General features: G+C 42.7%; 1 long non-coding RNA gene across 1 annotated transcript in view; it reads left to right on the top strand.

Moving 5' to 3' along the window:
• LOC132401528 (uncharacterized) overlaps window positions 1-21,729 on the top strand; it is a 118,997-nt gene extending 97,268 nt beyond the window's left edge. Inside the window, exon 3 of the long non-coding RNA XR_009514597.1 lies at window positions 20,199-21,729. This is a non-coding gene — a long non-coding RNA (uncharacterized LOC132401528). The remainder of the gene's footprint in view (window positions 1-20,198) is intronic.
• Window positions 21,730-27,566: the final 5,837 nt, after the last annotated feature.

The raw sequence follows: 27,566 nt of genomic DNA, 5'->3' as shown, positions 1-27,566 counted from the left end.
TTTCTTAACTCTACCCACGAGGATTCTACATTATGTGATCCTATATAACTTCTTTCTAAGTATTTGATTTTGTTTTTTACCAGCCCATCCGCTCTGTCCAAGTGTCAGCCCTTTTAATGTGATGTATATTCTTGGATGTTAACTTCCCAATTATGATTTTCTTTCAGCCATAACTCAGTGATGCCCACAACGTCATACCTGCCAATCTTGAACTGTGCTACAAGCTCAAATTATCCCGCTCAGATTCGAATATAAATACCTTCAATCCTATATACATCATACTTTTCAATCTTGTCTCTATGTTACCTGAAGTTAAGTTCATATCCTTTTCTGAACTTCGGCTTATTCTGGAGACTTGTGTAACATCTCCTGCAATCTCCTTCCCTTTTACCTTTATCTTCACTTTTCTGAACTGTTGAAACAATCTCCTACAGATTAGTTTAAAGCTCTATCCAAAGCCCTAATCATGTGATTCACCAAGATTCACCCTGGTCCCAGCATAGTTCAGGTGGAGTCTGTCCCATCAGAACAGTTCCTTCCTTCCCCAGTACTGGTGCAGGGAAATGAAATTTTTGTTTTGCATTTAATAGGTTACTATCATCAAGGATGAGTTGCTTGAAAGGATAGTGATAATTCAGTAAAAACTCAGGGAGAAGATATTCAGAATCAGAATCAGGTTTACTATCACCAACGAGGTTGGAGGCAACATTGGATGCATGACAGCTCTGGCAGGGCTCACAAGACATTACTTCCTACAAAGCGAAAACCAATAGCATGAATGACAGTGATGCTTCACTACCAGATGAACTCAATGCCTTCTATGCACGCTTCGAAAGGGAGAACACAACTACAGCTGTGAAGATCCCTGCTGCACCTGATGATCCTGTGATCTCTGTCTCAGAGGCCGATGTTAGGCTGTCTTTACAGAGAGTGAACCCTTGCAAGGCAGAAGGTCCCAATGGAGTACCTGGTAAGGCTCTGAAAACCTGTACCAACCAACTGGCAGGAGTATTCAAGGATATTTTCAACCTCTCACTGCTATGGGTGGAAGTTCCCACTTGCTTCAAAAAGGCAACAATTATACTGGTGTCTGAGAAGAATAATGTGAGCTGCCTTAATGACTATCGCTTGGTAGCACTCACATCTACAGTGATGAAGTGCTTTGAGAGGTAGGTCATGACTAGACTGAACTCCTGCCTCAGCAAGGACCTAGAACCACTGCAAGTTGCCTATCGCCACAATAGGTCAATGGCAGATGAAATCTCAATGGCTCTTCACATGGCTTTAGACCACCTGAACAACACAAACACCAATGTCAGGATGCTGTCCATTGACTAATGCTCAGCATTTAATACCATCATTCCCACAGTCCTGATAGAGAAGTTGCAGAACTTGGGCCTCTGTACCTCCCTCTGCAATTGGATCCTCGACTTCCTAACCGTAAGACCACAATCTGTGCGTATTGGTGATAACATCTCCTCCTCGCTGACGATCAACACTGGCGCACCTCAGGGGTGTGTGCTTAGCCCACTGCCTTACTCTCTATATACCCATGACCGTGTGGCTAGGAATAGCTCAAATACCATCTATAAATTTGCTGACGGTACAACCATTGTTGGTAGAATCTCAGGTGGTGACAAGAGGGCATGCAGGAATGAGATATACCAACTAGTGAGAATGGTGCTGCAGCAATAACCTGGCATTCAACGTCAGTAAGATGAAAGAGCTGATTGTGGACTTCAGGAAGGGTAAGACGAGGGAACACATACCAATCCTCATAGAAGGATTGGAAGTGGAAACAGTGAGCAGTTTCAAGTTCCTGGGTGTCAAGATCTCTGAGGATCTAATCTGGTCCCAACACATCAGTGCAGTTATAAAGAAGGCAAGAGAGCAACTATACTTTATTAGGAGTTTGAAGAGATTTGGTACGTCAACAAATACACTCAAAAACTTCTATAGATGTACTGTGGAGAGCATTCTGACAGGCTACATCACTGTTTGCTATGGGAGGATCTATTGCACAGGACCAAAAGAAGTTGCAGAGGGTTGTAAATTTATTCTGCTCCATCTTGGGCACTAGCCTACAAAGTATCCAGGACATCTTCAAAGAGCAGTGTCTCAGAAAGGCAGCATTCATTATTAAGGACCTCCAACACCCAGGACATGCCCTTTTCTCACTGTTACCATCAGGTAGGAGGTACAGAATCCTGAAGGCACACACTCAGTGATTCAGGAACAGTTCCTTCCCCACTGTCATCTGATTCCTAAATGAACATTGAACCCTTGGACACTACCTCACTTTTTAAAAAACATATATAGTATTTCTGTTTTTGCATGATTTTTAATCTATTCAATATACATAAACTGTATAAAGCATACTATACTATATAAAGTATACTGAATTAAGATTTACTTATTTATTATTACTGTTTTATTTTTTTCTTCTGTGGTATGTATTGCATTAAACTGGTGCTGATAAGTTAACAAATTTCTCACCGCATACCAGTGATAATAAACCTGATTCTGATATCGCATGAAATTTGTTTTGCAGCATCAATACAATCTAATACATAATCATAACAACTATACATTAGAAAAAGAAATAAATATAGAAAAATTAAATTAATAAGTAGTGCAGAAAGAAAATAAAAAGAAAACAGTGAGGTAATGTTCTAGGGTTTATTGTCCATTCAGAAATCTGATAGCAGAAGGGAAGATTCATCTGCTGGTTAATGTTCAAAAATGAATATGTAAGTTCTATAAGAATTTCAAAAAAGAATTCACTGAATACTTAGCGGACTCGGAGGGCACAGCAGCGCAGATACTGCTTCCAGTCCTGGCACCAGTACTGTCTGTGTGGAATTTGCACATTTTCTCTGTAAGCCCATTTCCTCTGGGTTCTCTGGATTCCTCGCACCTTTCAAAGATAAAGTCACACAGTGATACAACATCGAAACAGGCCTTCTGGACCAACTCATCCTTGCAATCAGTTCAAATTCCAAATTTCCAAATCAATTTATTATCAAAGTACATATATGTCACCATATACAATCCAGATATTCATTTTTTGCAGGCATAATAACTCCATAATAGAATAATCACCATTATATAATCAATGATGTACCACTCCAACTTGGGCAGTCAACCAGTCTGCAAAAACAACAAACTGTGTAAATGCAAAGAAGAAGCAATAATAAATAGATAAGCAACACATATGGAGAACATGGGATGAAGAGTTCTTGAAAGTGGGTTCATAGGTTGTGAGAAGATTTCACTGATAGTTCAATTGAAGTTGAGTGAATTTATCCCCTCTGGTTCAAGCGTATGAAGGTTGAGCAGTAATAACTGTTCCTGAACCTGGTGGTGTGGGTTTGAGGTTCCTGTACCTCCTTCCTGATGGCAGCAGTAAGAAGCGGACATGACCTGGGTGGTGGGGGTCGCTGATGATGCTGCTTTCCTGTGACAACAGTTCATGTAGACGTGCTCAATGGTGAGGATTTATGGGTTGTATTGACTACTTTTTGTAGGATTTTCCGTTCAAGGGCATTGGTGTTTCCTTACCAGGCCATGATGCCTGGTATGGAAACTCTCCACCACACATCTATAGAAGTTTGTCATAGTTTTAGACGACATCCTTGAAAGCGAGTTCAGCTGAGTAGGAACAGTTTAACAATGGTGTGAGTGAAGTTGAGTGAAATTATCACCTCTAGTTCAAGAACCTGACGTCTAAGGGGTAATAACTATTTCTGAACATGCTGGTGTGGGACGTGAGACTCCTGTAACTCCTTTCTGATGACAACAGTGAGAGGAGACTGTGGGTTCGATAGCACCCAGCGAGCCAGTCCCATCCTTGTACAGTACTATCTCCATCCAATCCACGCATCAATACAGAATGATATAAACCCCATCTCCCCGTCTCACCTCCCAACCACTATTTCTGGCAGCTCGGTGGAAGCATGGTTACAAAGTAACAGGTAGCATCTGTGGAAGAACAAGTAGAGTCAATGAATCTTCATCGGAGTACTTGGTGATATTATTATTCAAATTAGACACCTTACTGTCCAGCTCAGATGGCAGGGAGGGTGTTTGATATCTCTGGGCCTGTACTCACCGGAGTTTAGAAGAATGAAGGGTATCTCATGAAAACCTATCAAATATGAAAGACGGAGATAGAGTGAACATGAAGAGGATGGTTCCAAGATTGGGAGAGTCTGTGATTGAGCTCGTGTCAAAGAGTTGGGTGCTGAGTAGTGTGCCTCACTGGACTAGAAGGACCTGGTCCCCACTGTATCTTTAAAAACAATAAAAAATAAAAATTTTGGGCTGGGATCCTCCCCAGCACAGTCTGCAGTGAAATTACTTTAGTAGTTACCAAAATAGTTTAAAAGCCCCCACTTCCCAGAATTCTCTGAGGTTACAGAAATAAAGTTAAACAATTAAAATGCAAGCTGAGTGAGGAGTTCAAAGGGAATGTTTTATGAACACCATTTACATAAAGAGAGAAGAGCCAACGATACATTCTGATTCTTTTGATGAATATTACTTGACTATATAATTAGCAATTTTTTCAGAGTTTTATTTTGTTTGAAGTTCATCAACTGAATGTTTAATCTTTTCCTTCTGTTGCAGTGATAGACCAGTTTGATATCATGGTTACATGTACAGATGGTTATGGAAATCCTCTGCTTTATGACATTAAACATTAAGCTGGCTATTTGTGAGAGAGAAAATGTCCAAGAACATTCCAGAGATTACACATGACTGTGCTTTACAGCAGGAGGGAGGTAGAGGGGGACCTGTGTTCATAAAACAATGTGCCGTAATTCTTGGAAAAGTGCCAAACAAGCAGCATCTCACAGTTTTCCATGAAGAACACTGGTCTTTCTTCAAGGAATTATAGCAACCATTCTGTGCACAAAAAGATCCCATCTTCAGTTGCTGGAAGGTGCTGAATAACGGTAGGGGAGCAATTAGCGTGAGGTTATTGCAGCTCAGGACATTGGGGTTCAACTCCGGCTGGCACTGTCTATAAGGAGTTTGTACGTTCTTCCAGTGAATGTGCGTGCTTATTCCAGGCCATCCAATTCCCTCTCACATACTAAAGACATACCAGTTTCTAGGTTAATTGGTCAATGTGAATTGCCCTGCGACTAGGCTAGGGTTAAATCAGTGGGTAGCTGGGCGGTATAGAAACATAGAAACATAGAATATAGGTGCAGGAGTAGGCCATTCGGTCCTTCGAGCCTGCACCGCCTTTCAGTATGATCATGGCTGATCATCCAACTCAGAACCCTGTACCTGCTTTTTCTCCATACCCCCTGATCCCTTTAGCCACAAGGGCTATATCTAACTTCCTCTTAAATATAGACAATGAACCGGCCTCAACTGTTTCCTGTGGCAGAGAACTCCACAGATTCACCACTCTCTGTGTGAAGAAGTTTTTCCTCATCTCGGTCCTAAAAGGCTTCCCCATTATCCTTAAACTGTGACCCCTCGTTCTGGACTCCCCCAACATTGGAAACAATCTTCCTGCATCTAGCCTGTCCAATCCCTTTAGAATTTTATATGTTTCAATAAGATCCCCCCTCAATCTTCTAAATTCCAGTGAGTATAAGCCTAGTCGATCCAATCTTTCTTCATATGAAAGTCCTGCCATCCCAGGAATCAATTTGGTGAACCTTCTCTGTACTCCCTCTATGGCAAGAATGTCTTTCCTCAGATTAGGGGATCAAAACTGCACACAATACTCTAGGTGCGGTCTCACCAAGGCCTTGTACAACTGCAATAGAACCTCCCTGCTCCTGTACTCAAATTCTTTTGCTATGACTGCCAACATACCATTTGCCTTTTTCACCGCCTGCTGTACCTACATGCCCATCTTCAATGACTGGTGTACAACGACACCCAGGTCTCGTTGCATCTCCCCTTTTCCTAATCGGTCACTGTTCAGATAATAATCTGTTTTCCTGTTCTTGCAACCAAAGTGGATAACCTCACATTTATCCACATTAAATTGCATCTGCCATGAATTTGCCCACTCACCTAACATATCCAAGTCACCCTGCACCCTCTTAGCATCCTCCTCACAGCTAACACCGCCGCCCAGCTTCATGTCATCCGCAAACTTGGAGATGCTGCATTTAATTCCCTCATCTAAATCATTAATATATATTGTAAACAACTGGGGTCCCAGCACTGAGCCTTGTGGTACCCCACTAGTGACTGCCTGCCGTTCTGAAAAGGTCCCGTTTACTCCCACTCTTTGCTTCCTGTCTGCCAACCAATTCTCTATCCACATCAATACCATACCCCCAATACCATGTGCTTTAAATTTGCACACTAATCTCCTGTGTGGGACCTTGTCAAAAGCCTTTTGAAAATCCAAATATACCACATCTACTGGCTCTCCCCTATCCACTGTACTAGTTACATCCTCAAAAAATTCTATAAGATTCGTCAGACATGAATTTCCTTTCACAAATCCACAGCTGACTTTGTCTGATGATTTCACCACTTTCCAAATGTGCTGTTATCACATCTTAGATAACTGACTCTAGCATTTTCCCCAACACTGATGTCAGGCTAACTGGTCTATAATTCCCCGGTTTTACTCTCCCACCTCTATTAAAAAGTGGGGTTACATTAGCCACCCTCCAATCCTCAAGAACTAATCCAGAATCTAAGGAGTTTTGAAAAATTATCACTAATGCATCCATTATTTCGGGCTACTTCCTTAAGCACTCTGGGATGCAGACCATCTGGCCCTGGGGATTTATCTGCCTTTAATCCCTTCAATTTACCTAACACCACCTCCCTACTAACATGTATTTCCCTCAGTTCCTCCATCTCACTAGACCTTCAGTCCCCTACTATTTCCAGAAGATTAATTTTGTCCTCCTTAGTGAAGACAGAACCAAAGTAGTTATTCAATTGGTCTGCCATGTCCTTGTTCCCCATGATCAACTCACCTGTTTCTGACTGTAAGGGACCTACATTTGTCTTAACTAATCTTTTTCTTTTCACACATCTATAAAAGCTTGTGAAAGGTCTCAGCCCAAAACGTCAACTGTTTACTCTTTTCCATAGACGCTGACTGGCCTGCTGAGTCCTCCAGCATTTTGTGCGTATTGCTCTGGATTTCAGGCATCTGCATACCTCCTTGTGTTCATGATCGGATATTTTTCCACTTCTGTAATGTACTGAGATGACAGCCTATGGACAAGATGGTTCCTAGATGGTACACTGCAGGAACATAAAGAAAAACAAATCAGAGTCCAGTAAGATAATCTTTGTTGAGAGCATCAAAATAATCTCTGTCCTTGCAATGATGGTCAAAACACATTACGTGTTGTTTTAATTCTCTTGACTTGAAACTCAGAATTTCAAATATTGATGGACTATTCTTTGATATACAACACAGTATATTTGAAGCTCTCAGCAGGTACGGCGATATCTGTGGAATACAACAAAGTAAAGTAGAAACAGAATGAGCTCGGGCTTTTCTTTTAAGAACGAAGGAAGATGAGAGGTGACCTGATCGAGGTGTACCAGATGATCAGAAGCATAGATACAGTCTCACAACACTGGCATACAGTATGTCATGAAATTTGTTGTTCTGCAGCAGTGGTACAGTGGAATGCATAGAATAGAATATAAATTAAGGGTGGCGGGGTGGAAATACATCTCAACCAAAGGAGGTGTAGATTGCCCCTTCCCTCCGCTAGCCTGCTAGTCACCCTTGGGCAAGGTATATCACCTGCTTACCACCACACTCCCACCTCCGATCAGGGTCCCGTGAAGCCATTGGAATAGGTGGTGGTTGGTTGTACGAGCAGCTGATGTGTATTACCAGTCCTGGTTATGGGACCACTGACGCTAGGCAGACTATCTCTGAAAAGTATTGATAAATATATACATAATTAAATTAAATAAGTAGAAGAGAGTCAAAAATAGTAAGGTAATATTCATGAGTTAGTTCATTGTCTATTCAGCAATCTGATGGCTGAGGAACCTTCAGGCTCCTGCACCTCCTACCTGATGGTAGTAATGAAAAGAGGGCATATTCTTGTTATGTTTTGTAACTCCAAAATGTTAAACTAATGAGAAGAAAAACAAGGGAGTCCGCATGCGAGTCTCTTTGTTTTAACTTTAAGCAAGACCACACATACAACATAGTGGTGTGATGGCATTTGCCTTTATGGGACTGCAGGAAGGGGTTCTGACAGATCTGGGCACCTTTCTTCACTCTCAATTGTCTATGTCTTCCTCAACTAATTGATGTGTCATCTCCAGATGATATCAAATACAATCTCTATGGTGTAACAGAGTGGACCAGTTCTGTCTTTGTTTGTAAATTGTATTCCTTTTTCCAAGGGTAAACAGGACAATCCATCAGTATTTCCGTGATTAGTTGCCCTCTTGTATTCTCGCTTGTGATTGTGTCCTCTAAGAAACAGAGCCCATTTCTGAATTTGAGCTGCTGCTGTTAGTGCAAAACCCTTCTGTGGATTGAAAACAGTCATGATTGATGATCAATAATGAGGGTAAACTCTCTCCCATGCAAGTACTGGCTGAAACATTTTACTTCACAAACCAGACTCGAGGCTTCTCTGTCAATCTGTGTGCATTTCTTCCCTGCAGCAGTAAGGGAACATGATGCAAAGGCGATGGGGAATTCACTTCCATCACTCAAACACTTGACATGACTGCATCTGAACCATAGTGCGAGGCATCACAGGCAAGCTTCAGTGGATTATAATGTGTGAGCACAGTGCCTGATGTCACCATTACCTTTTGGAAAGCCACCTCAGTCTGCTTTGTCCATTGCCATTACTTCCCAATCTGTAGTAATGGGTTTAAGGGGTGGAGCGCAATAGCCAGATTTGGCAGGAACCTGTTATAGTAATTGACAAATCCTGAAAAGGACCCCAATTGTGACTCACCCTTTGGCCTTGGGGCATCCACCACTGCTTGAATTTTCTCAGCACACTTGTGTGTTGATGGTGTGACCACAGTAATGGATTCTTGATTTAAAGAATTCACACTTGTTGCATCATGTCTGAACCCATAATCTCTTTAAGACTGACTTGAGATTTAGGAGTTGTTCCTTGTCATCCCTACTGGTAACAATGGTGCCATCTAGGTAACGCTGAATGCCTGGACAGGCTTGCAGCACCTGGTCCTTAGCTTTCTGCCAGAGTGCAGGTCCAGATGCTACAGCAAAACAATAAGCCCTTGGCACGATGCTACCTCTGTGAGTATTTATCGTGAGAAACACTTTGGATGCTTCTTGCATCTCCATTAGCAGGGAGGTCTCAACTAAGTCCATTTGCTGAAGTGTTTTCTTCCAGAAAGGTTTGAAAAGGTATCCTCTATCCTGGGCAGAGGGTATTGATCTACTTTCAGTACTGAGTTGATGGATCACTACAGATCCTGACAGACCCATTCCTTTTTGTTATTGGGACCACTGGCACTATCCATGGGCTCCACTCAGCCTTGGAAAGAATTCCTTCAGCCTCCAGGCAATCTCGCTCACTGACTATCCGGGGTGGTGTAAGGAATTGGAAAGGCTTTGGAAAACTTAGGTGTGGCATTTTCATTTAACACTACTTTACCCTTGATAATGTTTGAGTTTTCCAATGACGTTTTTGAACACTGCTGTAGCATCATCTAGTACCTTTCTTAATTCACTTTCAGTTGATTCTATTGCAGAGGATATGGCATGCAAATCGTGGGTAGAGCTACAATCAAGTTGTAATTGTCTCCGCCAATCATGTACCCACAATGCTGAACCTCCTGCTTTTACCACATACAAGCCAAATGTGGCTTGTTAGCTGTTGGATTTCACTGTTACAAATGTCCTTCCCACAGGAGTTATCAATTCAGTATCTTTGTCACACCATTCAAACGCATTTTGTGGAATGACTGAAACAGCCAAGCCAGTGTCCAACTCCAATTTAATTAATTTGCCGTTCACTCCTGCTGTAAACCATATTGCTTGTCTATTGTCATTTTCCATATTGTAAAATTTAAGGCTACTGAGTCCTGTGTCACTCTCATCATTATCAGATTAGCATGGAGATTCATCCAATCACAAACAAGAGAAAATCTGCAAATGCTGGAAATCTGACTGATGCACCATCAATAACTCTCCCTGAGACGTAAAGGCGGGATATCGGCTTTTATTGACTGGAAGAAAGAACAAGCAGTGGTTGACCACCATACTACATGCTGGAGACAGAGAGGCCGGGCTCAGATCTCAATCACCTTTATACCGGGGTCTGTGAAGGGAGCCACAGGAGCAGTCAGCAGGGGCGTGTCCAGACAGGTATATGTAGTTCACCACACTGACAAACACGTACAAAGTGCTGGAGAAACTCAGCAGGTCGAGCAGCATCGTTTTGACACTTTGAGCTGAGGTTCTTCATAAGGACATAAGAACATACAAAATAGGAGCAGAAGTAGACCATCTGGCCCATCGAGCCTGCTCCACCATTCAATAAGATCATGGCTGATCTGGGCATGGACTCACCTCCACCTACCTGCCTTTCCTCCATAACCCTTATTCCCCAACTATGCAAAAAAAAATCAGGCAGATTGGTGCACTTTTTGAAACTGCAACTTTATTTTTTTATCTTTATCTCTTCCCTATGCAGTCCATTTATTTTCTTCTGCCTAATATGCTTTTTGTATGTGTTCTACCTTGTTGCATTTTCTGCAAGTTTTGCCTTTAAACCTGCATTGGTCTGGTGTATGTGAGCTCCTGCCACAACGGTTATACAAGTTGTTCTGCCAGGCTAATTTCTGTTTCGACATTTCAACTTTGCTTTCGCTCAGTTTCATTCCATATAACCATATAACAATTCCAGCAAGGAAACAGATCATCTCGGCCATTCTAGTCTGTGCCAAACGCTTACTCTCACCTAATCCCATCTACCTGCACTCAGCCCATAACCCTCCATTCCTTTCCTGTCCATATACCTATCCAATTTAAAGAGATAAATCCAATTCCTAAACACAAAGTACACTGCAGATGTTGTGGTCAAACCAACATGTACAAACAAGCTGGATGAACTCAGCAGGTTGGGCAGCATCCATGGAAACGGGTAGTCAACGTTTCGGGTCGAGACCCTTTGTCAGGACTGACTGCAACTCAATTGCCTCCTTGACTGTAGTTTCCATTCATACAGCTGTTTCAATAGCTCTTTTAAATTTAAGTTCTGCTTCAGTTAGGAGCCATTTTTTAATGTTCTCTTGTAAGATTTCACAAACTGAACAATCTTTCAAAACGTGATTAAGCAAAATCACTGCAGTGACATTGTTCAGACTTCTTCAAATTTAGCCAAGTAAGCGGAAACGGACTCTCTTAGCTTTTGATTCCACTGATGAAACTTAAAGCATTCCGCAATCAACAGTAGTATTGGTTCTAAATGTTCCTGCGTTACTTTCACAATGTCATCAAAGCTCATTTTGGCTGTCTTGGTTAGAACAGTCAAACTTTGAAGCAACTGTGTGTCTTTAAACCTAATGCACTCAAAAAGTTGGCACTCACTGGATATTTCATTTGCTTTATAATACTGCTCTATTTGCTCAGTATACAAAATCCAGTTATATCTTGCGCCATTCAACACATCTGCATTTCTGATGTAGCCAGCCATTTCTCACTTATTCCTGAACCTGTGAATTTGTCCATTTTCTGCTTTTGTTTTAAACTCAACCATGTCTGTTTCTGAAGAAACTATGCACTGCCCTTATTTTTAACTCGAACACTCGTTGTGCTTCAACAGGTAGGTAGTCATCTCAGGTTCTTTTAAAACTTCCTTGTCGCTGCTGTTATGTTTTGGAACTCCAAAATATAAAACTAATTGGGAAAAAAAAAACAAGGGAATCTGGAACCCGAGTCTAACTTCATTTTTATTTTAAGTAAGGTGCCCACATATGATGTGCTGGCATAATGATGTACAGTATACCATTCATGGACCTTTACATATAGCCCATAATGAATTACTTAAACAAGAATGCTTAATCAAACAATATATTTACAATATTATTCAAATATTAATGGAGTATTAAATACACAAGAGTCCTGGGTGATGGGGCAACTTAATGATGGATGCTGCCTTTTTGAGGCATCACCATTTGGTGATATCCAAGATGCCCAGAGTGGAAATGACTAATACCAGGAGCATAATATTAAGGTGATTGGAGGAAAGTATGGGGGGGGGGGAAGGGATGTCAGAGTAACACAGAGTCACACAGAGAATGGTGGATACATGGAACACACTGCCAGGGGTGGTGGTAGAAGCAGATACATTAGGGACATTTCCAAAACTGTTTGATAGGCACATAGATGAGAGAAAAATGATTGGTTCTTTAGATTAGATTGATCTAGAATTGAATTTAAATGAATTGACTTTATTTCTTACATTCTTCACAAATGTGAGGAGTAAAAATCTTTACATTACGTCTCCATCTAAATGTGTAATGTGCAATCATAGTAATTTATAATAATTTATAGTAAATAGAATAGTCAATGTAATGTAGAGTACACTCAAATCAGCCTGAGTTAATCAGTTTGATGGCCTGGTGGAAGAAGCTGTCCCGGAGCCTGGTGGTCCTGCGGTACCATTTCCCGGATGGTAGCAGCTGGAATAGATTGTGGTTAGGACGGCTCGGGACCCAATGATCCTTCGGGCCCTTTTATTACATCTGTCTTTGTAAATGTCCTGAACCATGGGAAGTTCACAACTACATACGCTGTCTGTACCATTCTCCACAGTGTCCTGTGATTAAGGGAGGTACAGTTCCCACACCAGGCAGTGATTCAGCCTGTCAGGATGCTCTCAATTGTGCCCCTGTAGAAAGTTCTTAGGATTTGGGGGCCCACACCAAACCCTCAATCGTCTGAGGTGAAAGAGGTGCTGTTGTGCCTTTTTCACCGCACAGCTGGTATGTACAGACCACGTGAGATCTCAGTGATGTGGATGCCAAGGAACTTAAAGCTGTTTACCCTCTCAACTCCAGATCCATTGATGTGAATAGGGGTTAGCCTGTCTCCATTCCTCCTGTAATCCACAACCAGCTCCTTTGTTTTTGCGATATTAAGGGAGAGGTTGTTTTCTTGACACCACTGTGTCAGAGAGATGACTTCTTCCCTGTAGGCCATCTCGTTATTGTTTGAGATAAGGCCAATCAATGTAGTGTCATTGGCAAATTTAATTAGCAGATTAGAGCTGTGGGTGGAGACACAGTTATGGGTATACAGGGAGTAAAGGAGGGGACTTAGTTGCTCCTGTATTGAGAGTCAGAGGGTTGGAGGTGAGGGAGCCCACTCTTACCGCCTGCAGGCGATCTGACAGGAAGTCCAGAATTCAGCTGCACAAGGCAGGGTCAAGGCTGAGGTCTCTGAGCTTCCTGTCAGGCCTGGATGGAATTGTGGTGTTGAATGCTGAACTGTAGTCCAAGAACAGCATTCTCACATAAGCATCCTTCTTCTCCATTCGTGTAAGGACTGTATGTAGAGCAGTGGCTATTACATCGTTTGTGATCGGTTGTGTCGGAAGGTGAATTGTAGCGGGTCCAGTTTGGTGGTAGCAAGCTACAGATGTAATCCTTGACCAGCCTCTCAAAGCATTTGCTTATTATTGAGGTGAGTGCGACAGGATGCCAGTCATTCAGACATGTTACCTGGGGCTTTTTTGGTACAGGGACAATGGTGGATAAAGGGATCTTGGATTTGGTTAAAAGATTGGAAGAGTATTGTGGGCCAGTGAGTCGGTACTGTGTTTGATGTTCGCTACTCAGTTCAATAAGATCTAATTTCCTCCCGATACCTGTTGCTTCCGTTGCAGATTAAGGAGCTGATGCTCACTGCCTTGAAAATATATTCAATGACATGACATCTACTTTTTAACAAAAGTACATGTATTACTAATTATGTTTTACTATACTACAACAAACACAGAGACAGTAGCAGTGACTAACACAATCACTAACATGAACTGAATTAAAATGTTCCCATCCCTGTGAAGGAAGGCATTTGTCCCTTGCAGTGTTCAAAAGTCCTGGAACAGATCCATGCTATTTAGGGATACTGTATGTCCCCTCTCCATGGTTACCCAGGCATGAACATACATTTGGCACATCGCCAGTCTGTCTGCTGGGTGGAATCTACAGCTCTATGGAAGTGAAGAATTCCACAGAACTCTTAAGAGAAAAATTCCTCACATCGAATGTAATGCAGACTATTATCTGAAAATATGGCTTCTACTGTTGATCTGGATGACACTTGTAAGAGCATACGCTCAGATCCTATCATATCAATCCATCTATCTACATCTTGGAGACGCAAGAGACTACAGGTGCTGGAATATGGAACCTAGAACACAAAACATTATAGCACATCATAGGCCCTTCCGCTCAACATGTTGAGCCAACATTTTAACCACACTCCAAGGCCCTTTGTTGGTAGGAGAAGACTATGGATGTCGCGCCCTAGCTGTTATATGATACGCAAATCAGGGCAGCCGATATGGAGAACAACTTGTGATGTACCATCAGTAACTCACACTGAGACGTAAGGCGAGATATCGGCTTTTATTGACTGGAAGAAGGAACCAGGAGTGAGTGTCTATCATACAATGTCCTGGAGACTGAGGCCGAGCGTCAGGCCTCAGACCTCCTTTATACAGGGGCCTGTGGGAGGAGCCACAGGAGCAGTCAGCAGGGGCGTGTCCCGACAGGCACATAGTTCACCACAACTTGTTACCCATTCAGCAGGCGACCCCTCTCCAAGCAGATGATGTATCTAAAAGAACAGCAGAGACCGATACAGTTTGGTACCAGCGGTGTCGCAGGAGTTGCCAGTCAGCGTTGAACTCAACATAGGACTGCCTTAGGGACACCAGCTCCAGACTTCTGCTTGGGGTCTGCTCCCTGAGCCTCCCTCATGAGAGGCTATAGTTGCAAGGCAGTGGAGGATTGAGATCAGAGTTTTCCTTCACTCAGCTGAGCTGCCAACCACAGCTGACGAGCTCCATCTGGTTTTAAGGAGCCAGTAACCTGCCTTTGCCCATTCGTCTGTCAGTAGAAACAGTTCTGCTAGATTTAGTAGCTAAGCCACACGTGAAGGCCAGCAGCCGGACTTGGGTGTCAGAGGCTAATGAGGTATGTGTCATTGAGAGCATTTAATAAGTAGTGGGTCCTTATCCCCCCAACCTCCCCCCTCCCCACTCCCCTCAGCTATGACAATCTTAAGGAACTTAACCTACACTAAGGTCAACCTAACCATTCCTCCATTTTATATCACACCCACGCCTTTCTAAGAGTTTCCTAAATGCCTCTATTTCTTCCTCTACCACCACCCTAAGCACTTCATGAACTCACCATTCTCTGTCTAAGAACTTATCTCTGACATACCCCTAACTTTCCACCAATCACCTTAAAATTATGCCCTGAGAAAATGATTTTGGCTGTCCACTTAATCTATGCCTCTTGTCATCTTGCAGACATCTATTAAGGATTCTCTCATCCTCCTTCACTCCAAAGGGAAAAGCCACTAGCTCGCTCAACTTATAAAAAATTTTCTCTAATCCAGGCAGCATCTGCACCCTATCTAAGGCTTCCACATCCTTCCTAGAATGAGGTGCCAAGAACTGAGCACAATATTCGAAGTATGTTCTAATCTGGGTTTTACAGAGCTCCAACATTATCTCGCAGCCCTCAAACTCAATCCCCCGACTAATAAAGACCATAAACCTCCTGAACCACCCTATCAACTTGTGTGGTAACTTTGAGGAATCTGTGGATGTGGAACCAAATATCCCTCTGTTCGTCCACACTACTATGAATCCTGCCATTAACCCTGTATTCTGCTTCAAATTTGACCTTCCAAGATGAATTACTTCACACTTCTATTTAACTCTATTTGCCATCTCTCAGCCCAGCTCTGCATCCTGTCAATATCTTGTTGTATCCTATGAATCTGGGGCAACAGGCCAGATGCTGGAGGAACTCTTTGGGTAAGGCAGTATCTGTGGGTGGAAACAGACAGTTGACATTTTGTGCAGGGGCCCTTCATATGGATAGAAAGGTATGAAGAAGTGTAGCAAGAACTGGCAGGTGATAGCTGATCCAGTTGAAGGAGATGACAGGCTGATAGAGGAGAGGGGAACAGGAATAGCACTACATCCAATGACAAAATAGGCAAACGGTGAAGCTGTATAAATTTTCCATTCTCACTGTGAAGAGAGCAGCTCCAGCAGTGTGGTGTCTTTCTCTGCTGTACAGGATTGTCAGGAGATTTTGTGTGCAGGGCTCTGAAAGGGAACATTAACCCGTGACCTAAATTACAAGTGAGAAGACTACATCCGAGCACTGAGGAAATTTAAATTCAAAGATTAAGTAACTCTGAGATAGTTAAAAAAAGTGATATTGAATCATGCGATTGTCACTAAAACCAGTCTGGTTAACTAATACTTCTCAGAATCAGGTTTATTGTCACTGATGTTATAAGTTATTATATGATCAGGAACTCAGCCATGGTTACCTGACCTGGCCTATAGTAGTAGACCCATCACTTGAGTCAAGTATGATGTTTACCTAAAGGGCTGTCAATTGGTGGGACCTCAGTTGGCAGTAGAAGCCAACAAGAGGTTTTCCAAACCTCACAATATTGTCCCCTTCACCACTTGTTGGTCATTACAGGACCTAATCCGGGATGTTAGGGTGTATTCCCTTAATGGTTTACCAGCATGGATAAAGTATTCTCTGAATAGCAGGAGGCTTAGAGTGGGAATAAAAGTAGCCTTTTCTAATTGGCTGCCAGTAACTAGTGGTGTTCTACAAGTGTCGGTGTCGGGCCTGATTCTTTTTATATGTCAATGACCTGGATGATGGAATTGATGGATTTGTTTCAAAGTTTGCAGACAATATGATGGTAGGTGGAGGGGCAGATAGTGTTGAGGAAGCAGAGAGGCTGCAGAAGGACTTAGACAGATTGGGAGCATGGCCAAAGAAGTGACAGATGGAATACATTGTCAAGAAGTGTATGGTCATGTACATTGGTAGAAGGAATATAGGACCTATATATATAGTACATCAACTATATAGGACCCTGGTCAGGTCCCACTTGGAGTACTGTGCTCAGTTCTGGTTGCCTCACTACAGGAAGGATATGGAAACCATAGAATGGGTGCAGAGGAGATTTACAAGGATGTTGCCTGGATTGGGGAGAATGCTTTATGAAAACAGGTTGAGTGAACTCGGCCTTTTCTCCTTGGATTGACGGAGGATGAGTGGTGACCTGATAGAGGTGTATAAAATGATGAGAGGCATTGATAGTGTGGATAGTCAAAGGCGTTTCCCAGGGATGAAATGGTTGCCACAAGAGGACACAGGTCTAAGGTGCTGGGGAGTAGGTACAGAGAAGATGTCAGGGGTAAGTTTTTTTACTCAGCGAGTGGTGAGTGTGTGGAATGGGCTGCCAGCAATAGTGGTGGAGGTGGATACGATGGGGTCTTTTAACAGACTTTTGGATAGGTACATGGAGCTTAGAAAAATAGAGGGCTATGGATAACCCTAGTAATTTCAAAGGTAGGGACATGTTCGGCACAACTTTGTGGGCTGAAGGGCCTGTATTGTGCTGCAGGTTTTCTATGTTTCTATGTTTTTCTATGAATAGAAGGAACAAAAGCATAGAATATTTTATAAATGGGAGACAATATTCAAAAGATCGGAGATGCAAAGGGACTTGGGAGTCCTCATGCAGGATTCCCTAAAGGTTAACTTGTAGGTGAGTCGGTGGTGAAGGCAAACACTATGTTAGCATTCATTTTGAGAGGACTGGAATACAAAAACAATGACGTAATGTTGAGGCTTTATAAAGCACAAGGGAGTACTGTGAGCAGTTTTGAGCCCCCATATCTAAGAAAGGTGGTGCTGATATTGAGCAGGTTCAAAGGGGGTTCACAAAAATGATTCCAAGAATGAAAGACTTATCATATGACGAGCATTTGATGGCTCTGGGTCTGTACTCACTGGTATTTAGAAGAATTTAGTGGGGATCTCATTGACACCTATGAAATATTGAAAGGCTTAGACAAAATGGATGTGGAAAAAATGTTTCCTAAAGTGGGGGAGTCTAGGACCAGAGAGCACAATCTCAGAATATGGGGACATCCATTTAGAATGGAGATGAAGAAGAATTTCTTCAGCCAAAAAGTGGTGAATCTGTGGAATTTGTTGCCATAGGTGAATGTGTAGGCAACACACACAAAATGCTGGTGGAACACAGCAGGCCAGGCAGCATCTATAGGAAGGAGTAGAGTCGACGTTTCAGGCCGAGACCCTTCTTCAGGACTAACTAAAAGAAGGGATAGTAAGACTGTGTAGGCTAGGTCTTTTGATGTATTTAAGACAGAAGTAGATCGATTCTTGATAAGTCAGCGCATGAAAGGTTATGAGGAGAAGACATGAGATTAGGGTTGAGAAGGAAATGGAGGAGCAGACATGATGGGCCAATTGGCTTAATTCTGCTCCTATGTCTTATGTCCTGTACATAATTTGCTTAACATGGAGAGGCTGATGAATGGGCAGCCACCAAATGGAATTTGACAGATCAGGGCCAAGGTCCAGTGCCACGGAGTGCAGGAAGACTGGGGACCCTTCACTGCTGCAGCCTTCCTCTGCCTTCACTGCTGTTGTGTTGTGTCAGCATCTTCCACCAGCTCCACCATTGAGGTCTTAGCTGAATCACTCTTTATCTGAAACCTCCCCTTTGACCCTCACACCATGAGTGACCCTACCAGGAGCTAAGCACCAGATGGCTAAACTCCAGACTTCATCATTCTTGGGATCATAGGAACTCCCAAGCCTTTGGACCACGACAAGGCAACGATCCTTGCAGAAGAACTCAGCCTATACCAGAATCCAGGCCCACAGGTGTGCTTCTCATTCAATGGGCAATGGATTAAGTGTAGCATGGCTACTGAGAACACTTGGGTAGTGTGGAAGATCCCGCTTAGGTCACCAGAGGGTGTGTGTATACTTGTTCAGGTATTCATTTGTGTGTGTGTGTGTCTGAAACCTCCCTTTTGACCCTTACACCATGAGTGACCCTACCAGGAGCTAAGCACCAGATGGCTAAACTCCAGACTTCATCATTCTTGGGATCATAGGAACTCCCAAGCCTTTGGACCACGACAAGGTAACGATCCTTGCAGAAGTACTCAGCCTATACCTGAATCCACTCCCTATCTGACTACGTGTTGAAAAACCTGGGAATCAAAACCGAAGACACAATATGACCCATGACCTTCCAGAAGTCTTAATAGTACCCAGGGATGGGCAAGAACATAAAGAAATTTTGTTGGATATGTATTATTCATGCTCAATATAACTCCAGTGGAGGAATAAAGGTGTGGCTGGCAAACCAGCCATAGCTAAAGGGACCCTGGGAAAACATGCTGATGGACTTCATGGATCCTGCCAAAAAGCAGGGGGAAAAGCTACTGTTTGTTGATCATGGATCACTTCACCCAGTAAGTAGCTTTCCCAGTAAGAGACTGTACTGCCAGCACAGCAACATGGATGTTAGCTCAGGAAATCCTCCCCCAGTGAGGAACCCCACCTAGGTCATGGAGCATATTTCATAGGGAAAGTGATGAAGGATTGTGAAAGCTATAATATATTCGACAATGGTTTGACATACCCTACCACCCTCAGAGCTCAGGAATGGTAGAAAGGACGAGCCGAACAATCAAACCTGCTTTAGCTAAAGCTATAACAGAGATGGGAAAGACATGGGTCGATGTATTGCCAGGAATCCTGATGAGATTGCAGCCCCAAACCACATACTGGGTCTTGGTCTGTACGGATTGCTGACAGGGTGAGTAAAATGGCTGGCTTGTGGGGTGACTATAGGCTGTGGTGAACCTGGAAACGTTGCAAAGGACCCAGTATGTAAAGGACCTCTGAAACCCCTGAGGAACCGAGCAACACAGGAGAGACACATTGCTCATCAGAGAGAGGCAGAGGGTGAGAAGACAGTCCTCCCACACTCACGGGGAATCCTGAAAAGGCAGCATTCTCACCCAGGTGGATAGGAGCACAGGTGTGTTTGTGTACAGACTAGCTAAGCAGCCAGTGGAAATACTGGACTGAATTTAACTCATATGACTCACCTCTTTGTCCCTCCACAGACAGAACTAAGGGTCAAGTCTACCAGAATCATTACTGAGAGATGAAGACCAGCCTGCTGCATCACAGCTGATGACACCTGATCGACCCACAAATGAAAGAGAATGGAAATGCTAATGAGGAAGACTGAGAGAGAGAGTGTCAGTGAACTGTGAATAAACTTTAAAGTTTAATGATAACTATACTCTGTAATGAAGGCTGGTTCTTGGAGTAGATGTTTATTGTATAGATTAGAATAGAAAGATATTGGGGAAAATAGATGGGAAGGAATCCAGATTAAGTTCCATCAGGTTCCAGAACTTCGATAGCAAGACAGGCTGAGAAAGAGAGAAGAAATCACACACAGTATTGGAAGGCAGGAGCCCCAGCTGAACGGGGAGTGAACACAAATAAGCCGGGCCCTTTTGGTGGCTGGGCCAGTGATCGGAAGGACAATCTGGGAGGGGGTGCTACCAGGGCAAGGTCCTTGCAGCAACTCAGATAGAGAAGTCGCAAACGCTCCTGTAGATCCATCAAAAAGACTAGTTGCCAAATCATTCTGATAACCTTCTGTCATGACATGGAATGTGAACCATTGTCTGTGAACCTGGAAGTTCATCCAGAGTAACTACTGACAGACACTACTGATAGTTCTAGCTATAAGAGAACGGAGGGGTGAAGAGGATGCGATCACATTTCTGGAATGTTTTATTGTCATTCTGCTCCCTCGTGAAGATAGCCAATGAAGGATATTAGATCACGTACAGTAGATATGTGTTAGCAACTGCAGAATCGCAGATGGGATCTAAAGTAAATGACACTTTCACTGCCCTGCTTAATCCGATTTCTGTCCAGGAGCCAAGTGGAAGGTATGTTCAGAAGTATTTTGGAGTTATTTGAATATAGTAGATATTAATTCAAGCAAGACACCATCTTCAGATCTTATTGTAAATGTAAATAAGTCAAAGAAACTTGCAAATCGTCTTCAGTTCTTTCTGTAACTTGCAAGCAATAAATTAAAGTTAAACTAGCCCACAGCCTAAGATTAAAAATGCAAGAGCCAAACATTAAAACAATGGGATTATATTAATCGGATTGAGTCAAACCAGGCAAAATGGCTAATTTATTCGCACCAATGTGACTTGAGTTCAAACTGACAGATCAGACAAATGTCAGCATTTAGCATATCAAACATGGTCACAGGTAGAGGTAATCAATAGTTTTTGTGCATTTATCATATTTGTGTACTCAGAGAAAGCCCTGACAACATTAATTTTGGTTGTCTGACTCTTTGGGTCAACAGATTGTAGAGAATTTGTGTTAATTAGTTTCTCCCAAAGGCACTTGGACCTTCAGCAGTGTCTTATCAATTGTAATGTGCTTCTACTATCTGTCTCAAAGGAACCATTTGTTAACCCAAACTATTGAAGTAAACAATGTCATTGTAACCATTGAAATTGTATTAAATCACTGAATGTTAACTTTGGTCTTAAGGGTATAAAAACGTGATGTACCTTTGAGTTTGTGAGACTTTACCGAAATGTCTCTGGAAGCTGCCTGCTTGTAGTCATGAATAAAGAATTTCTATATCAGCAGCTTCAGTGTCTCTCCGGTCACAGCAGAGTTCTCTATAAGGCATAAGTCAGGTGGGTGATGGGATATTCACTAACTCTCTGATGAACGGTTGACAGTTGACCATGCTTTTCAGAATCAGAATCCGGTTTACTATCACTGACATATGCCAAGAAACTTTTTGTTTTGTGGCCACAGTACAGTGCAAGACATAAAAATTATAATAAATTTCAATCAATCAAAAGTGTGAAGGAGAGGTAGAATTCATTCAGAAATCTGATGGCGGAGAGGAAGAACCCATTCCTGAATCATGGAGTGTGGTTCTTCAGGCTTCTTCCTTGTATAATTTTGTCTAGTTACAGTATATTAATTGTCAGCCAGCAGAGGTAATATGGTAGAAAGAATGACAATCAGTGAATAGGAATGGAGGTAGCCGTTGCAGCTGCCATTTCATGAGCTGGTTGAACTGGTTTCTTGCTCAGGGATAATTTAATCAAAGCAATGGAATGTTGATGCATGAAGTTTTCTGCTAACCCTGAGACCACTGTCAGGAACGTGGCAGGTTTGCAGGAGGACCGATCTGTAATCTCTCTTGGCTCAGTGACTGGGTCACTTGGTTTGACTAGTTTGAACCAGTCAGATTTGAAAAGAACAAAAGGCATGAGGCTGAAGGCAAAGCCCATAGAACAATACTGTTTGTAGCCCTAGACCAGAATCAATAAGAAGGTGACCTAGGTCAGCCAGGTGACCTCAAGCCAATGAGGCTGAAGTGCAATATTTGAACTGGTGAGGAAAGACGATAGAAATGAGAGGCTTAGAATGCAAAGGCGGTGACAACTCTCCACAGCAACCATCACAGATGTGGAATATCCCACTTCAGACACATGCAGATTAGATCTGGACCATGAGTAACACCTGGGCAGTGTAGACTCCTTTCCTGGGTTTTACCTTTTCTATTCTTTGACTGTTCATGGAGGGTCAGGGAAACTTTGTAGGTGTGCACACAGGTATTCAGTTGTATAAATTCATGTGCTTCTGAGCTGACCCAATAAAGGTACTTGCCAGTAAATATAGATTATTTCTGCGCCTAACAGACCATTATTACTGAGGGGTAAGTCCCTGTAACAGCAGCAGTTAGTGAAACACTATTACAACACCAACAAGCCAGGTTCAATTCCACTGCTGTCTGCAAGGATTTTGTACATCCTCCCCATGACAGCATGGGTTTCCTCCGGACCCTCAGGTATCCACTCACATTGCAAAGATGTACAGATTAGTAGTTCACATGGGTGTAATTGGGCAGCGTGGGCTTGGTGTGCCTGAAAGACCCGTTATCAAAAGACTGCTCTAAATTAAAATAAAAAATAAATAAATACAGAAAATATTAACTGCTTTGATGGGAACCCAATCTACAACCATTCACCCACTCTGTCACCAACACATGGTAGCAGCAGTTTGTACCATCTTCAAAAGGCACTGCAGAAACTTGCCAAGGCTCCCAAGGCAGCATCATCCATACCCACAATGTCCACCAGCTGGAAGGACAAGGGCAGCAAAAGCACAGGGAACTCTACCACCGGGATTCTGCCTGGGTTAGACCTCATGTGCTATAAGGAGATGCTGGGTTATCAAGGATAGTTTTCTATGGAGTGTCAGTGGCCGAGGGGTGACATGATAGAGGTTTGTAACAATGTTACAATCGTCACAGAGGATTTTGTTATGCAGGTAGATTGGGAAAATCAGGTTGGTGCTGGATCCCAAGATGGGGAGTTGAGGAATGCCTACAAGATGGATTTTTAGAGCATCTTTTGACTAAACTCACCAGGTTATCAGTTATTCTGCACAGGGTGTTGTGCAATGAACCAGAATTGATCAGAGAGCTGAAGGTAAAAAAAAAACCCTTATGGGATCAGTGAACAGAATACTATAGGATTCAACCTGCAATTCTAGAAGCTAAAGTCAGATTTATCAGCATTACATTGGAGGAAAGGGAAGTATAGAGGCATGAGAGAGGAGAGAAAATCTGTAGATGCTGGAAATCCAAGCAACACACACAAAATGCTGGAGGAACACAGCAGGCCAGGCAGCATCTATGGAACAAAGTACAGTCAATGTTATGGGTGGAGACCCTTCAGCAGGACTGGAGAAAAAAAGATGAGGAGTAGATTTAAAAGGTGGGGGAGGAGAGAGAAACATAAGATGGGTGAAACTGGGAGGAGGGAGGGATGAAGTAAAGAGCTGGAAAGTTGATTGATGAAAGAGATACAGAACTGGAGAGTCTGATAGGAGAGAATAGAAGACCAGGGAAGGAAGAAAAGGGGGAGGAGCACCAGAGGGAGGTGATGGGCAGGCAAGAAGGTAAGGTAAGACAGGGAAAGGGTGATGGGGAATGGTAAGGAGAGGAGGGGAGGTCATTACTGGAAGTTGAGAAATCGATGTTCATGTGACCAGGTTGGCGGCTACCCAAACGGTACATGAAATGTTGTTCCTGTAACCTGAGTGTAGACTGCTCCTACACCTCCTCCCTCACTACCATTCAGGGCCCCAAATAGTCCTTCCAAGTAAGGTGATGCTTCACCTGTGAGTCTGTTGGGGTCATATACTGTGTCCAATGCTCCTGTAGATCAGTGAGACCCAACGTAGATTGGGAGACCATTTCACCAAGCACCTGCTCTCTCTCCACTAGAAGAAGCATGACCACACAGTGGCCACCCACTTTAATTCTACTTCCCATTCCCATTCCGATATATCAATCTATGGTCTCCTCTACTGTCACGATCAGGCCACACTCAGGTTGAAGGAACAACACCTTATATTCCATCTCAAACTTCTGTTAATGGCCTCCCTTCCTCTCCTTCAACAATCCCCATCCCTTTTCCCCTCTATCACCTGATCTCCTTGCCTTCCCATTGTCTCCCTCTGGTGTTCCTCCCCACTTTTCTTTCTTCCATGGTGTTCTGTTCTCTCCTATCAGATTCCCCCTTCACCGGCCCATTATGTCTTTCACACATCAACTTTCCACCTCTTTAATTCATTCCTCCCTTCTCAGTTTTACCTATCACCTTGTGCTTATCCCTCCCCTCCCCCACCTTTTAAATCTACTCCTCATCGTTTTTTTCCCCAGTCCTGGCAAAGGGTCTCGGCCCAGACATCGACTCTACTTTTTTCCATAGATGCTACCTGACCTGCTGAGTTCCTCCAGCAATTTGTGTGGGTGGCATGAGAGGGGGGGGGGGGCTGGCCAAAATTGATTGGATGATGGCAGAGCAGCAATGGCTGGAGTTTCTGTAAGCAATTCTGAAGGCAAAGGATATAAATATCCCAAAGAAGAAGATATATTCTAAAGGCAGAATGATGAAGCCACAGTTGATAAGAGAAGTTAAATCCAGTATAAAACCAAAGAGAGAGCATATAACAGAGCAAGAATTGGTGAGAAGATTGAGGATTGGGAAGCTTTTGAAAACTAGCAGAAGGCAAGTAAAAAGTCTTAAAGAAGGAAAAGATGGAATACAAAGGTAATCTATCCAATAATATCAAAGAGGACACAATTTTTTTCAGACATATAGAAAATGTAACAGAGAGGTGAGAGTAGATATCAGACTACTAGAAAATGATGCTGGAGATGCAGTAATGGGGAACAAGGGGAAATGGTGGAAGAATAGAATAAGTATTTTGCATCAGTTTTCACTGTGCAACATACTAGCATTATGCTGAGAGCTGGAGAGTGTCAGGGAGCAGAAGTGAGTAAAGTTACATTTCTGGGGAGAAGTAATGATTTTTCAAGAATCAATGGATTCTGGGTTGCAAGTTTTACTTCACCCTTCAAGAAGGGAGAGAGGCAGAAGAAAGGCAATTATAGGCCAGTTAGTCTGACTTAGTGGTTGAGAAGATGTTAGAATTGATCGTTAACAATGTGGTTTTGAGATGCTTGGAGTCACATGATAAAATATGTCAAAGTCAGCATGATTTCCTTTAAGGAAAATCTGCCTGACAGATCTGTTGGAATTCCTTGAACAAATAACAAGCAGGATAAACAAAGGTGGATTTTGTGCACTTGGATTTTCAGAAGGCCTTTGACAAGGTGCCACACATGAAGAGCTTAACAAGCTATGAGCCCATGGCATTACAGGAATGATTGTAGCATGGATAAAGCAGTGGCTGATTGGCAGGAATAAAGGGAATAAAGGGAGCCTTTTCTGGTTGGCTGTCAGTGATGAGTGATGTTTCATAGGGCTCTGTGTTGGGACTGCTTCTTTTTATGTTCATATCAATGATTTGGAGGACAGAATTGATGACTTTAAGGTCAGGATTGCCTACAATACAAAGGTAGGTGGAGGGGCAGGCAATGTTGAGGAAGCAGAAATACTACAGAAGAAATTAGACGGATTGGGAGAATGGGCAAAAAAGTTTCAGATGTAACATTTGATGCCTCTGGGCCTATATTCACTAGAATTCAGAAAAATGAAGTGTTGACTCTCATTGAAACCAATTGTCTGTTGAAATGCCTCTATAGAGTGGATGTTTCCTTTGCTGGGGAAGTCTAAGACCAAAGGACAGCCTCAGAATAGAGGGATGTCCATTCAAAATGGAGATGAGGAGGAATTTCTTCAGCCAGAAAGTGGTCAGTCTGTGGAATTTGTTGCCACAAGTGGCTGTGGAAGCCAAGTCACTGGGTATATTTAAGGCAGAGGATGACAGATTCTTGATTATTCATGGCATAAAGGGATACGAGGAGAAAGCAGGAGATTAGGGCTAAGAGGGAAAATGGATCAGCAGTGATGAAATAGTGGAGAAGAGTCAATGTGCCAAATGGCCTGATTCTGCTCCTAAATCTTATGGTCTCAATATGTCAAAAAAGGTCTGAAGGTAGATAAGTCCTCAGGATCGATAAGTCGAAAACTAGATGGCATAAATTTAAATTGAGAGGGGCTAAGTTCAAGAGAGATTTGTGCAGCAGGTTTATTACACAGAGAGTGGTGGGTGCTTAGAATACACTGCCAAGGAGTTGTGGTTAGGAGTAGGTATGATGGAAGTGATAAAGGCCTCTGAGATCGGCACATAAAGTGCAGTATGTAGAGGACTATGGACCTTGTCCAAGCAGAAGGGATCATTAACTGTACTGGTTTGGTACAATATTGTTGGATGAAGGGCCTCTTACTGCATAGTACTATTCTATTTTTCAGAACAAGGAACACTCTGTGATTTTTATAAATGACTTGGATGAGGAATTGGAAGGCTGGGTTAGTAAGTTTGCAGATGACACGAAGGGTGGTGATATTGTGAATAGGTTGTCATAGATTACAACAGAGCATTGATAGGACACTAAGCAGGGCTGAGAGATGGCAGATGGAGTTCAATCCCAAAAAATGATTCACTTTGGAAGTTTAAACCTGAAGGCAGAGTACATGATTAATGGTAGTATTCTTAGCAGTGTGGAGGAGTGGAGGATCCTGGGGCCCCATGTCCACAGATTCCTCAAAGTTTCCATGCAAGTTGATAGAATGCTTAAGAAAGTAAATCATGTATTTTCCTTCATTAGTTCAAGAGCTATGAGCAATGTTTCAGTTCTGTAAAACTCTGGTCAGATCATGGTTATAGTACTGGATTCAGTTCTGGTCACCTCATTATAGGAAGGATGTGGAAGCTCTAGAGAGGGTGCAGAGGAGATTTACCAGGATGCTACCTGGATTAGAGAGCATGTCCTATGAGGATACACTGAGTGAGCTAGGACTTTTATCTTTGGAGTGAAGGAGGATAAGAGGAACATAGAACATAGAAATTTAGAGCACATTACAGGCGCTTCAGCCCACAATGTTGTG

This window comes from Hypanus sabinus, chromosome 11, assembly GCF_030144855.1.
Source record: "Hypanus sabinus isolate sHypSab1 chromosome 11, sHypSab1.hap1, whole genome shotgun sequence".
Classification (NCBI taxonomy): domain Eukaryota; kingdom Metazoa; phylum Chordata; class Chondrichthyes; order Myliobatiformes; family Dasyatidae; genus Hypanus; species Hypanus sabinus.
The sequence above is the reverse complement of the archived record's forward strand: the minus strand, read 5'-3'. Positions and strand labels throughout refer to the sequence as shown.